Genomic DNA, 13,689 nt, shown 5'->3' on the forward strand with positions numbered 1-13,689 from the left:
TATACTTAGTGTTAAAATAACATGAACTAACAACTTAAACCCAGCAAAGAGAAGAACATTTCACTTTAGCCAGAAACATTATTAATGTACTTGATTGTGTCCTTTTATTTGAGGAACCTCGGGACAATGTGAGATTTTAAAAAATTGAGACTGGATAAGCACCCACAATTTCAAGGCACTTCATGTGCACCTTATCTGAATTGTCATACTCCTCTTGGACCTGAAAAAGTAGACTGGAAATTTTGAGAATAAGTTTTCTTAGGGCTTTGGAGCGGAGCCCGGAGCTGGAGTGCGGAGCAGCTCCAGAGCAGTGGAGCTGCAGGTTTTTGCCTGGAGCTGGAGCAGAGCCGGAGCTCAGCTCCAAAGCCCTGAGTTTTCTTGTGGGCTTTCTTCTGCTACTTGCAGTCTGGAAAAACAATAACCCTTTCTGAGGTATCTCAGAATTTCCAGCGATAACTATGAATAAATATGTGGACTTGTTAAAAAAAAAATGGGGGAGGTGGCTGGAAGGGGAAATTTACAATGTGATAACTGGGTAAGCATCTAGTTTAAAATCAAGTGCAACATTAATTTTGGGTTAGATACCTTATAAACCAAGTCCAATCATATTTTAGCACAAATATAATTCAGCTCTGTGTAAGGGGTTTACAACCAAAACCTGGAGAGAACACGAATGTTGCTGTGCTATAATATGGGCTTTTGACACAGCATTCAAAATGTTTACTATAGCAGAGGCTGGTGTGCCAGAATTGGCAGAGTGGTCTGAAGAAAATATATTTCAATTTTGGGGAAAGGTTAACCTGGGATTTCACATTCCTGCCCTTTTCTTACGTCCTCCTTGTTCTTCTGAATGGCAAGTGGTTTGCATAAGGAACTTAAATTGCTGTACCTTCAGATTACTGACTGTACTAGGAGTCCACAGCCCAGTCTTTCAAAGGTGGTGTTTTTAAAATGGATGCCTCTCTTTAATTAAAACCATTTCAGGATTCAAGCATCTTCCCTCCAAAGTAACCTAGATAATGGCATGCTCGTCATTATTTTAAAACTTCCTGAAAGCTGCTCAATAAGCTTTTTTTTTCTTTTAAAAACATCTTGAAAATGAAAATTAGTTCTAATAAAGCACAGCAATCACACTGTGATTGCTGTATGCATCTTCCCTTGTTGAATTATCTCTTCCTGATCACTTTTATTCTTACTTGTTTAATGTTATCAAAGCTTGACGACCCAACAATATGGGAAAGAGAAAAAAACGTTTAACTGCAGAGTAGACCAGGAGCAGCAGATGATGTAGGTACCAAACAGCTTTCTTTGCACAATGGAATTGGATCCAATCTCATTGTATTGCTGGATGGCCTGACTGCTACAGGATTTTGATTGTTTTTTTTTTTTTTCAATATTTCAATGTTCCCTGCCATACAGTGAATCCCAAACTTCCACTGACATCCTGTTTTTACCATTTTTAGCTAACTCATATGCACACAACTGATATATTAGTGCAGAATGTGGCTGAAAAAATTTCCTAAACTGCTTCTGTATACTGGTTTTATATGCAGCATCACACAGCTCCGAAGTAAGTGATGGAGAAATCTCAGGAGGTTTAATTCAGATCATACCTAAGCATTATCCAAGCTAAATTAATCTCTTGAGTCTGCTTAAACAAATACGAAACCTCATAAGAACAAAACTTTCACGTGACAGTGGCAGTGTTACCTGCTGGCTGGAAATACCATGAAAATAGTCTTTCTGGTATTACAGAACTTCAACCTCTGGACATGGCTGGAACCAAGAAGTGAAGAGGTGAATGAAAATGAAAAAGACTTGTTCAAAAAATTAATCAAACTTGTAACAATCTTTAAAGTCTGAGATTCATTTCAAGTTTTGGGTGAAGGTTTTTGTCCATTCTTATTTTACCTTTTTTAAAATATAAAATACCTTTTAGGTTAAATACCCATCATAAAACGTTGGTTTGTATTACATTCTTAAAGCTGTGACAACCATTCCTGGCTAAAAAGAATTAATCTTCCTATTTGATTTTGACAGCTGATCAATGCAACCTAGCAGGAAGAGGAATCAGAGAAGTTAAAGATGGAAAAAACTGTTTAGCTCACCTGGTCCATACCTGCCAATACAGAGTTTATACTATAGTATATTCTTGAGTGCTTTATTCAATCTAGTTTTAAGTTACTTAAGCAATGGGATTTTCACCATTCACTTTGGAAGATTTACTGTTAGCAGAATATCAGAAAATATTTCCGAAATTTGTCTTTTGTTCAGTTTTATCTAATCATTTCTATGCTCATGTGATGTCTCTAAATAGTTCCTATACTTTGCCTTTGTATACATAGTTCACATACCTGTGTATGGTTACCATTAGTCTATACGTATTTAAACCAAGATCCTATTAAGACTTAAGCATGTGCTTAACTTTACTCGCTCTGAGTTGTCCCATTGAAGTTTTATAGGATTGGGGCCTTAGTTATTTTACTCTTGCCTCATAAATAAATATTATATAGGTGTGTCCCGGAGCGTGGCTTCTCTCCTGCTTTCTTCCCCGCAGAAACTGTAAGGACTCTAGTGGTTGTGCCTTCACCATAGCCCTTTATTTTAAGTTCCTTCTAGCATTTCCACAACAATCCCCATGCAACAGTCTATTTACCGCGCCAACAGCATTTTTCAGCCCTCTCCCCAGGACCTGAGGGGAACAGCGGCCTGCTTCCCTTGATGTCTCTGTGCAACTGGGGTCACCAGCCCTAGACCCCTTTCTTATGCCATTGGAACTTCCTTCTTGCCTTCTTATGGGCTGATGGGCTAATTGGCTTCTTATCCTATCCAGCTGGCGAGCCTGATCGTCTAATTACCTCTGTCAGCTTTCTTCCAGGGGAACTAACTAACATCTGAGTGAGAAGAGTGCAGGCTCCCCTGTTCACCCTCTGCACTGTCACAGGGCCCTCATCACTTTTGTTGGGTTTTTTTCAGAATTCCCTCCTTTCTGTGTCTGTCTTGTGCAGTTACCCTGCATAGACTTTGAGGAGTAGCCTAGTGCCATATAACCTCCTTGATCCATATATACTGTGATTCGGTTTTGTTCCTACGTATTTGACTAAAAGCTCATTTCAGCTATAATGTCCACTATCACTCCTGCTCTTTTTCTTAGGATTATTTATTTTCTAATGTCTGTTTTCATGAAACATCTATTTTTGGGTGATTATTTTTCAAATTTAGTCTTATGAAACTTTTTGGATGAATCTCATTTTATTACTTTCTTTTCTATATACCTAAATTCTAGGGTCTATTTGTATTGTTACTTTACACTTGCTGGATTTTCAAAACCTTCCAGTTTAGCAACATTTTAAAATATGAGGAAAGACATTGAGAAGTTCTATGCCTATTTTGTGCATGCAGTAATCACAACTGTATGCATTAATTAGGTAAAGCAAATGTTCGGTTGTAAAACTAACTAGCCATCTGCATTCATATATACCCAACTTAATTCACAGTAATTGAATGCACAAATTAGGCACTCAATTGTAGGAATATTTTTGCACACACATTTGTAAAAATCTGGCTCCTAGTTGCTTACGGTTTAATTTTTCTCTAGTTCTGTCGGTATAAAAGAGTTGAAGATTTAAAAAAGGGCTGAACCGTAATCAAAGTGACAGGTATGTTCCATATTTCCATATCAAGCTAAAGCAAACAAAAATTTCAGCTGCACGTTCCATACTATCAATGTAGATGTATCTCTTGGGAGCTATCTTTAATGAAAAGACTATGTTTACTCTTGATTTTCTTTGCTGCATTTAAGATTCTCCCTTTGCAGTTATTTCTTCTGACTATATATCAGCTTCTTTAATTAGAATGTGGTGATTCACCACTTTGTAGTAACCAGGAACTTTTTTAAAAGGCAAAGATTTTTAATAATTTAAAGTACCAGTATTTTACAATTGCTGTCTTTGTGGTATCCATGGTATTTTTGTGGCTCTGGTCTTGTGTGAACAGTGCAAAAACTCTGCTTTAAGTAATTTTGTGTTCAAGGGCAAATCAACCTCTTTGCTTGCTAACTCTAATTTTCCAAGGGTTATAAGACTTTAATTTGATTCTTTAACCAGTGTGCATAAAACAGTCACCGAAATTTGCATAGTAAATGTTGGATAATCACTTTTTATGCAGCCTACCTGCTTGTTGAAATGAACATTACCTTTTGAGTCACACTCTAGCTAAATGCAAGGCAAAAGCAAATTTAACAACTAAACAGATGGATTCAGTCCTCATGGAACAGAAATGGTTACATGTAAATTGGAAAGGGGAAGTGGCTTACTGTGGATGTTATCTATTTGCCTGTCTATGCATAGAAGATTGTGTGTGTGTGTGTATTTGTATATATATAAAGTGTGTGTCTGTGTGTATATATATGTTTGTGGGTGTGCATGTAGCATATCAAGGCATATAAACATAAACACTAAAGCTGTGCAAATCGTTGTTTGGTTTACGGATTGAACTGACCCCCCCCCCCCCCACAAATAAAACATTTGGATTGACCTGAAATTAAATATTTTTGGTTTTCTTGGAGAAACAAAAAACTCCCAGGAAAATCATTCCAGGTCTAGTCCAGGCATTTTAAACAGTTTTTAAATTAAAAGTTACACAAATGTGGAGATGCCTTTCACAAAACCAGCATAAGAGGACATAGTGGTGCAGTCCCTCTTCTATAGTCCTGTGGTTAGAATACTCCCTTTACCTGGGATGTGGGAGACCCAGGTTCACAAGTCACCACTCTGCCTGACTTGGAGCAGGGATTTTAACATAGGTCTCTCACGTTGCAGGTGAGCGCCCCAACCATTGGACTACAGAGTAATTTGCGTTGAGTATCTCTCGGTCTCTCTCGCTGAAACTGTTCCACTGTATATAAATAATTAATTGGTCATTGGGCCAGAGAGAGAGTGTGAGAATGAGAGGACTCACATTGGAGGTGGGGGACACCTGGGTTCCAATCTCTGCTTCAGAGGCTAGTGGAGCCATTTCACAAGGAAAGATTGAAAGAGACCCACCCAGATTACCTAAAAGTCTGGTGTTTGGGGCACTCACCTACAATGTGGGAGACCTACGTTAAAATCCAGAGTGGAGACTTGTGAACCTGAGTCTCCGACATCTCAAGTGAGTGCTCTAACCATGGGGCTCTGTGTACTAGGAGGGAGACACTGGCACCAACTCCACTTTCACCTCCTCCTGGTTTTGTGACTGGCATCTAGGTCACCTTGTGAATCTAACCCACCACACAGATTTGGGGGGGGGATGAAACTATTTGGGGGATTCATGTAAAATTCACAAATACTTTTGGTTGACCCAAAACCTGCATTTTTGTTGACTAAACTATTTGAATTTTTGTACAGTTCTAATACATGTGTCATGGTGATATCCAGGTGATAAGTTACAGATCCATGTGTAAGATATATTTTAGTACATGGCTTCACGTTTTTTGTGCAACTTTGACTTCTCCCCTTCCCCATGCTTGTGTCCCCATTCATTATGTCACATACCCCTCTACTTTTCACTTTCCAAACCTTCAAGCAACTTCAAAAAGTCATTTAAGGAAAAAAATCAACCTGTCAGATATCTAGCCTTTTTTCTCCCAAATATAGAAACTTGGTCTCAAAATTACACCTACTGAAGGCCCAAGATGAGCAATGTATTCAGTCTTATGTCAATTCTAGGTTTAAAGTATGATATTTCACAATTCTAGAGGGCCAGAAAGAGAATTTTGGAGCTTTATACCATGGAAAATCCAAGATTTTATGCTTTCTAATGGGAACTAGCACTTAGAAAGACCCAAGATAGCAGACTGGAAAAGCATGGCAGTTTTATATCTAGTTAGATGTATAGGGGGATTTTCATAGTTGCACATAATAGAATTTGTGTTTACCTTTTCATAGAATCATAGAAGATTAGGGTTGGAAGAAACCTCAGGAGGTCATCTAGTCCAACCCCCCGGCCGCTCAAAGCAGAACCAACACCAACTAAATCATCCCAGCCAGGGCTTTGTCAAGCTGGGCCTTAAAAACCTCTAAGGATGGAGATTTCACCACTTTCCTAGGTAACCCATTCCAGTGCTTCATCACCCTCCTAGTGAAATAGTGTTTCCTAATATCCAGCTTAGACCTCCCCTACTGCAACTTGAGACCATTACTCCCTGTTCTCTCATCTGCCCCCACTGAGAACAGCAGAGCTCCATCCTCTTTGGAACCCCCCTTCAGGTAGTTGAAGGCTGCTATCAAATTCCCCCCCACTCTTCTGTTTTGCAAGCCCAGTTTCTTCAGCCTCTCCTCATAAGTCATGTGCCCTGGCCCCTGATCGTTTTTGTTGCCCTCTGCTGGACTCTCTCCAACTTGCCCACCTCCTTTCTATAGTGACGGGCCCAAAACTGGAAGCAGTACTCCAGATGTGGCCTCACCAATGCCGAATAGAGGGGAATAATCACTTCCCTCGATCTACTGGCAGTACTCCTACTAATGCAGCCCAATATGCCATTAGCCTTCTTGGCAACAAGGGCACACTGCTGACTCATATCCAGCTTCTGATCCACTGTAATCCCCAGGTCCTTTTCTGCAGAACTGCTGTTTAGCTCGTCAGTCCCCAGCCTGTAGCGGTGCATGGGATTCTTCCGTCCTAAGTGCAGGACTCTGTACTTGTCCTTCATAGAATATCAGGGTTGAAAGGGACCTCAGAAGGTCATCTAGTCCAACCCCCGCTCAAAGCAAGACCAATCCACAACTAAATCATCCCAGCCAGGGCTTTGTCAAGCCTGACCTTAAAAACCTCTAAAGAAGGAGATTCCACCACCTCCCTAGTTAACCGATTCCAGTGCTTCGCCAACCTCCTAGTGAAAAAGTTTTTCCTAATATCCAATCTACACCTCCCCCACTGCAACTTGAGACCATTACTTATTGAACCTCATCAGATTTCTTATGGCCCAATCCTCCAATTTGTCTAGGTCACTATCCCTACCCTCCAGTGCATCTACCTCTCCCCCCAGCTTAGTGTCATCTGCGAACTTGCTGAGGGTGCAATCTATCCCATCATCCAGATCATTAATGAAGATGTTGAACAACTGGCCCCAGGACCAACCCTGGGGAACTCTGCTTGATTCCGGCTGCTAACTAGACATCGAGCCGTTGATCACTACCCGTTGATCACTAGAGCCCAACAATCTAGCCAGCTTTCTATCCACCTTATAGTCCATTCATCCAATCCATACTTTTTAAACTTGCTGGCAAGAATACTGTGGGAGACCGTATCAAAAGTTTTGCTAAAGTCAAGGTATATCATGTCCACTGCTATGCCCATATCCACAGATCCATCATAGAAGGCAATCAGGTTGGCCAGGCATGACTTGCCCTTGGTGAATCCATGTTGACTTCCTGATCACCTTCCTCTTCTCCAAGTGCTTTAAAATGGTTTCCTAGAGGACCTGCTCCATGATTTTTCCAGGGACTGAGGTGAGGCTAACTGGTCTGTAGTTCCCCGGGTTCTCCTTCTTCCCTTTTTAAAATATGGGCACTATATTTGCCGTTTTCCAATCCTCCAATCCCCCGATCGCCATGAATTTTCAAAGATAATGGCCAATCACATCAATCAAGCTGAAATCACATCAGCCAATTCCCTTGGCACCCTTGGATGCATTAGATCGGGACCCATGGAGTTCTGTATGTCCAGCTTTTCTAAATAGTCCTTAACCTGTTCTTTCACCACTGAGGGCTGCTCACCTCTTCCCCATAATGTGTTGTCCAGGACAGCAGTGTGGGAGTTGATCTTGTCTGTGAAGACTAAGGCAAAAAAAGCTTTGAGTACTTCAGCTTTTTCCACATCATCTGTCACTATGTTGCCTCCCCCATTCATTAAGAGTCCCACACTTTGCATGACCTTTTTCTTGTTGCTAACATACCTGTAGAAACCCTTATTGGTACTTTTCACATCCCTTGCTAGCTGCAACTTCAGTTGTGTTTTGGCCTTCCTGTTTACATCCCTGCATACTCAAGCAATATTTTTATACTCCTCCCTAGTCATCTGACCAAGTTTCCACTTCTTCTAAGCTTCCTTTTTGTGTTTAAGCTCACCGAAGATTTCACTGTTAAGCCAAGCTGGTCGCCTGCCATATTTGCTATTCTTTCTTTAAAAACAAAAAACACCCAGGAAATTACACATTGAAACAACCATGTTGGGAAGAGTAAACTGCACGTTTTAAAGGTCTGTGGTGCATTATTCTTCCCCTCCCTGAGCATTTGGGGAGCTCTGGGAGATGTAGAAATTCTATCTCCCTGAAGTAGAAATCCTCCTGATGCCCCCTCTGCAGCAGCACAGCTCTGTATCTGTTTCTTTGCAAAAAACAACACTTGTCCTGTGGCCTGTTTGTGTATTGGGTCCATTCAACTCCCCCGCCCACCTGCCAACAGCAGGATTTTGGCTAAATACTATAGTTTAGCCCAGGGATTTCAAACAGAATCTGAGTCTGCAGTGCAACCTGCCCATGAAGAAATGCTGAAAAAATACTACATAGACCTTTGCTGTGATACACATTTGGGAAATGACCTTATAGTGTGCTGACCATTCTCTACTCCCATTGGGCCCTTAGAACTACAATTAGTAACATAGCTCCCAGAATTAGCAAAAATACTACGTAACACGCCAAACGGAGATTTTTAAATGCAAGCAGATCTACTCTCATACCAGTGTATGTGCAAAAATCCCAAGAGACTTGATGGGAACTGTATTTGTGCACCAATGGGAGAATACTTGTATTTGGTTCCCACTTGTGAGTTAATTGTGGGTAGTGTCTTGTAATGTTTAGTGTTTTGTCTAGCTACCTGATTTGTGGGGACAATCCATAGTTTGACATAGAAGAGACATAAAATATACACCTCTACCCCGATATAACATGGTCCTCGGGAGACAAAAAGTCTCACCGCGTTATAGGTGAGACCGTGTTATATCAAACTTGCTTTCGCCCCCCCATGTTCCTTGTTCCCTGACTGCCCCCTCCAGAGACCTCTGTCCATAATCACCCCCAGGACCCCTGACAGGCACTCACCGGTAGCAGTGAAAGCAGAGCAGCTCGGCCCCAGCCCGCTCCACTCTGCCACCTCCCAGCTGCGGCGCTCCGCTTCCCGCCATCAGTGAGTGTGGGCAGGTTGGGGAAAGGATGCCCCTCCCCCCCGACTCACCTGTGCCGGGAAGTGGAGCAATGTGGCCCCAGCCTGCTCCGCTTTCCTTGCCCTGGCCCCAGCCGTGTCGCTGCGAGGCAGCTGGGGAAAGGTCCTGCACTCACCTGCCCGGCAGGAAGTGGAGCGCCATGGCTGGGAGCTGGCAGAATGGAGCTGGCTGGCGCTGGGCAGCTCTGCTTCCTGCCGCCGGTGAGTGCGGGGAGGTTGGGGAAAGGACACCCTCTGCACTCACTGGTGGCAGGAAGCGGAGTGACATGGCCCCAGCCTGCCCCACGCTGCCACCTCCCCGCCGCAGCGCTCTGCTTCCCACCGCAGGTGAATGCAGGGAGGTCATGGAAAAGATGCCCCCCATACTCACCTGTGGCAGGAAGCGGAGTGCTGTGGCTGGGAGCTGGTGGAGTGGAGCAGGCTGGGGCTGGGCTGCTCCGCTTTCACTGCTGCTGGTGAGTGCAGGGGAGATCCCTTCCCCTAAGTCCCCTCCCCCAAGCAACACGGCAGGCGCTGGGGCGAGGGAAGCAGAGCGGGCTGCTTCTGGCCCCCCAGTAATTCCCCGGGCCACTTTGGGGCTGCAGGGCCCCCAAAAGTGCTCTCCCACAGCTCCTGCCCCCCAGATCCTGGGGGGGGGGAGCCCCTGACCGCCCCCAAGACCCTCTGCCTCTTATCGAACCCCTCAGCCCCGGCCTGGCCCAGCACTCTTAACATGCTGCTCAGAGCAGCATGTCAGAGCTTTACTGCCCTGTATGCGCACCCGCCTTATATTGGGTTGCGTTATATCGGGGTAGTGGTGTACCTGCAGTGTTTTAAAGGCACAGTGTATTTGTAGGCACAAAATGTAGCCCATTTCCTAAAACCAGAACCTAAATATTAATGGGGCAGTATTTGAAGAGGTTGTTATTTAGAAATGGTTTTGGAAAAAGCAATTGAAAATCCCCAGGCATCCCATCTGTGTTTAAAGCAACAATAATAACAAAACTTTAAATTAACATAGGAGATTTAAGGCATTTCAGGAAAACATTGATTAAATCTGCCAATGAAATGAATGTGTTTGGTGAGTGACCTAATTAGTGTATATTTGGTTCTTTTTCACTGCACTGCTTACCACTAATTGCTGTTCTGCTGGTCTTCTTCTGACAAGTAAGAAAAACAAGGATGAGGGATTTGTTGAGGAAACAGTGACATTCAGTTTTAATTCATTTGAACCTGCTGCCAAGCTTAATTATGGAATTGAGAAACTGAGACCAGGAGGCCCCCAGCTGTTTAGGTTATAGGAGACATAGATGTTTAGTGCCTGCCTGTGTGTTCAGGTAGCACTTACTGAAGCAACCCATAAACTTATGCTTGCTGATGCTTAGCTGTTTTGTCCTCCCATAGGTACAGGCTCACCGTTTGTATTCCTTAAACTTAATTATTTAGCTTTGATGGCATCAAGCCAAAGAAAATTACAGTCATTTTATTTCTCAGAGGAAAGGATTGGCAATGATTATGGATAGTCTCGTCTTGTTGTTTGTGATTGCATTTACATGCTAGTAGTATATGTCATTTCTATAAAGCCAGGCACCCACCAATTTAGTTCTAGTGTTGGAGGGCCAAAATCACCCTGGTGTAACTACACTGAAGTCAAAGGACTTAACAGGGATGAATTTGATCCTTAGCCTTTAATGAAACTTTTTAGTAGGTAGTTTGTTTATTTTTTAATTAGAGTATAATAAAAACAAAAAGGAATGAGATTTAAAAAAAACAGTGAAAATAGATTTGTTGTGTTTGTTGCGTTATTATTGTTGCTTCATTTTTATATGACAGTAGTAGCTAGGAGTCCTAATTAATCATCAGAGCCCCATTTTACTAGGTGCTTAATAGCATAGGAAATAAATAGAGAGCTGACTGTCCAAGTTTATGGCTAGGAGCAAAAAGGTAGGGAATGGAATGTGGGGGTAAAAGAGGAAGGGTGTTTCTATAAAGTATATACAGTCACTTTACTTTGTGAGTGCATGACACTAGAAAATGAAACTGTGATTACATTTATAAACAAAAGTGAAATAGACCAACATAGTCACTGAGGCTTGGTCTACACCTAAAATTCACACCCTGAGAGATGTAGTTAGGCCAACCTAAGCCCCAGTGTAGACACCAGTAGGGTCAGTGTCCATCGATATAGCTACTGCCTTTTGAGGGAGTGGATTTACTACAGTGATGGAAAAACCCCTTCTGTCACTGTAGCAAATGTCTACACAGTGGCATAGCTGCAGCACCATAGCTGTGCTGCTGTAGTGCTTGTAATGTAGACATACCCACATTTTAACAGCCAACATAAGTGGTGAGAAGGATATTAACATGTCTGCCGTTATGCTGCATAGCATTGCAAACTCGTGGTAAGGATGCTTGAATGCTGAAGCAGCCTGGGAACATGGATTGTAGGTGATTGCTCTTTGGATTGCTTTTAGCCTTGCAGTTTTACCCTGATGTTCTGTGTGGGGTGGAGGGACGTTGAGAGGTGAAGATAAGAGTAGTACTTGGAATGTGAATTAACTGGAGGGATGGAACAATAACTACTTCACAATTGAACTAACCTCATTAATGAAAGTATATATAATGAACAACTGGCTCTGGCCAAAGGCATACAGTTTTTGCCTTATTGACTTTAATGGGAGGATATGGTTCTATGACTACACTCGGGTATTTTGTGACCATTAGAATAAGCGTATAGAAGCTATTCATACAATTAAACCTTGTGGACTGACTTACATCTTTATTGATTGATTGACTACATTACATATACCTGCTATCTATAGTGTTTTCTCTCAAAACATCCCAAACCTAGAGATGCTAATGTAAATTTACTGGTAGAACTAAATCGGATGCACACTCTTTTCTGTATAACATTGTGTAGAAAGTCTTATTAAAAATCACTTACCTTGTACATATGAATCCTGCAGTATAAACCTGCGGTACTTTAAATCTCCAGTTCTTCCATTCCCAGTTTTTACAGTGTCAACATCTAAAAGATAGTTTTAGCATTTCTCCCCTGCACAAAGACATGAACATGTTGAGATAGAGGGCAAGATGCAATCTTCTATCAATAACAAGTACTCCACCTCCTAAGAATAGGTTGGTTCCCATACTCATTCCAGGCCATCCCAATACCCAATCTGTCTAAGCTTTCATGGTGGTATCTGGCTTCCTGGTGGGCTTCAGGGTCTGTTGGCAGCTTTAGAGTCAAGTCAGGGTGACTTGTATTGTGAGACTGTGAAGTTACGTCTGCTCTTGTCTCCTCCCAGGAACCATTCTCCATTTCTTCTCCTTGACTCTGAGTTTGTGCACTTGTATCACCCCGCAAACAAAGGCTCTGTGGAAATCCAAGGAAGAACCATGTGTCTTCATGTAGTAGGCTTTCTTAGTGAGTTAGAAATATAAACTTCACAGCTACTCTGCAGAGCATTTTTGAGAGCATTGTGAAGTGCACTGCTGTGTGTAACAAGTTCATTGCTGCATAACACGCTGAGTGAGAGGGAAGAGGAGGAACCAGAGGGGAGAAAATTAAATAGTTAATTAAAAACAAAAACCAAAGTGATAATTGAATTCTGTTGCACTTTTTCATGGCAATGTTGTGGAGCATACTGTCACAATGCACCGTTGTTCCAAAGGCTTCCCTAGAGGTGTACGAATGTTCTAAATAATAATAATAATGAAAAAAAAGTAAAAAGATTAGGAGAAAACAGAACAGAGAGATTCAGGAATGGAGGACGTTATTAAAGCAATGCCTCAAAATCCTTCTTTAGTTTCTTAGTGGTGTGTTTTTCTTTTGTTTGTTTTTTTGTAGTAACTATCTTGGCTGTTTTTCATTTTTTTAAAGCTTAAAACTTGGCAAATGAGATTTTAGCGTGAGAGAAACTTTGGGTGACAGGTTCTTTTTACATTGGACTAACCATTGCCTAGAGTGAGGCGTGCACATCAAAAGTGTCTTCAGGCTTTGGGTGGTGAGGTGTCCACATACTCTTTTGGCGGCGTGGGGTGGAGAATATTAATAGGGGAAAGGCCGGGGTGCTCAGATATTAACAGGGGAAAGGCTAACAAAAGAAATAAAAAAGCCTGATACAGCAGGAAATCCACATATTTGTGGCTGCCTACTGTATTGTACTTATTGACCTAGTAAATGGAGATGATGGCAGAGGAACTGTTCTGCTATAAACATGCTAGTGCTAATATTATTAAAGCTTACAGGCAATTTGGTTTCAGCCCTGCAGTCTGCAGGGAGGTTAGCTGTGGTTGCAAACTCTCTCCAAGAAGCATATACCTGTGTTGTAACCTCTTAGCAAGATGTGGGCTGGAATATTTTCAAAGGACTCTAAGGGAGTTAAGAGCCCTGGGGCAGATTTTTAAAAGTATTGGGAGCTTTTGTAAATCTCCCTAGGTACCTATATGCACCTATAGGCACTTCAATATCTGAATGTAAAAGTCTGTAATTCAATAGGACCTGGAT

General features: G+C 42.0%; 1 protein-coding gene across 15 annotated transcripts in view; it reads left to right on the forward strand.

Annotated features, from left to right (window-relative positions):
• The window catches only part of RBMS3 (RNA binding motif single stranded interacting protein 3), a 904,530-nt gene that overhangs the window by 564,916 nt on the left and 325,925 nt on the right, over nt 1–13,689 (forward strand). The gene's annotated exons all lie outside the window — the stretch shown is intronic.

The sequence above is a fragment of the Mauremys reevesii genome, linkage group 2 (assembly GCF_016161935.1).
Source record: "Mauremys reevesii isolate NIE-2019 linkage group 2, ASM1616193v1, whole genome shotgun sequence".
NCBI classification, from domain to species: domain Eukaryota; kingdom Metazoa; phylum Chordata; order Testudines; family Geoemydidae; genus Mauremys; species Mauremys reevesii.